The sequence below is a fragment of the Pteropus vampyrus genome, unplaced genomic scaffold (genome assembly GCF_000151845.1).
Source record: "Pteropus vampyrus isolate Shadow unplaced genomic scaffold, Pvam_2.0 Scaffold276, whole genome shotgun sequence".
Classification (NCBI taxonomy): domain Eukaryota; kingdom Metazoa; phylum Chordata; class Mammalia; order Chiroptera; family Pteropodidae; genus Pteropus; species Pteropus vampyrus.
The window spans coordinates 450,732-451,541 of record NW_011889057.1 but is presented as its reverse complement, the minus strand read 5'-3'; the positions used below and the strand labels follow the sequence as shown (position 1 = coordinate 451,541).

General features: G+C 38.9%; 1 protein-coding gene across 2 annotated transcripts in view; it reads right to left on the bottom strand.

The window, feature by feature from the left end:
* PRIM1 (DNA primase subunit 1) overlaps positions 1–810 on the bottom strand; it is a 17,768-nt gene that overhangs the window by 15,230 nt on the left and 1,728 nt on the right. The gene's annotated exons all lie outside the window — the stretch shown is intronic.

The window sequence follows — 810 nt, the reverse complement described above, 5'->3', positions numbered from 1 at the left end:
TTTTTTTTTTTAAAGTAAAAAGCCTAATGAATAGACGTACTTGATTTTGTAAACAATGTGCACATATAACTGATAAAAATCACAAACAAAATACAAAAAGAAAAACATCTATAGATGCCTCTGTCTTGGCCCAATAAAAAAATTAGGTATTCCCCCCTTCAGTGTTGGGGAATACACTATTCCAAAGCATTTTTCCTGCCTGCCTTTTCTTACTTCTCCCTTTCCTCTGGGATTTAGGGTCAGAAAACCGGGTTGAGGTCCCAGCTCTATCATTTAGAAATTGTGTGACCTATTATTTAAGGGCAAATTATTTAAATTCTCCAGGCCTGTTTTCTTTTTGTAAAAAGAATGAGAATTGATGATGAAAACAAGTTATACGACATCTAAAAAAAGCTCTGCACAAAAGCTATTATCCCATATGTATATTTTTCCCTTCATGCATGCATTTTTAAGGAGAAGACGGGCAATTTTGGTGTGTTCATTCAATCAACAAGTATTTATGGTGTACTCTCTGCCAGGCACTTCTAGGCACTAAGAATATATCAGTTGCAGGGGGTAAGAAGAGTGGCAGGTTGCAGTAGGCCTCACTGAATAAGGACTTGAAAGAGGTGAGGGAACGAACCAAGGTATCTAGGGAAATGAGTTACAGGCAGGTGAAACTGCCTGAGCAAGGCCCAGTGTGGCAAGAGTGAAGTGAGTGAGGGAGGGGGAAAGAGGGGCTTTTACTCTGAGTGAAATGGGGAGCCAGTGGAGAATGGTTTTGAATAGAGGAATCAAAGAATCTGATTTGTTTTAAAAGGATCACCCTTA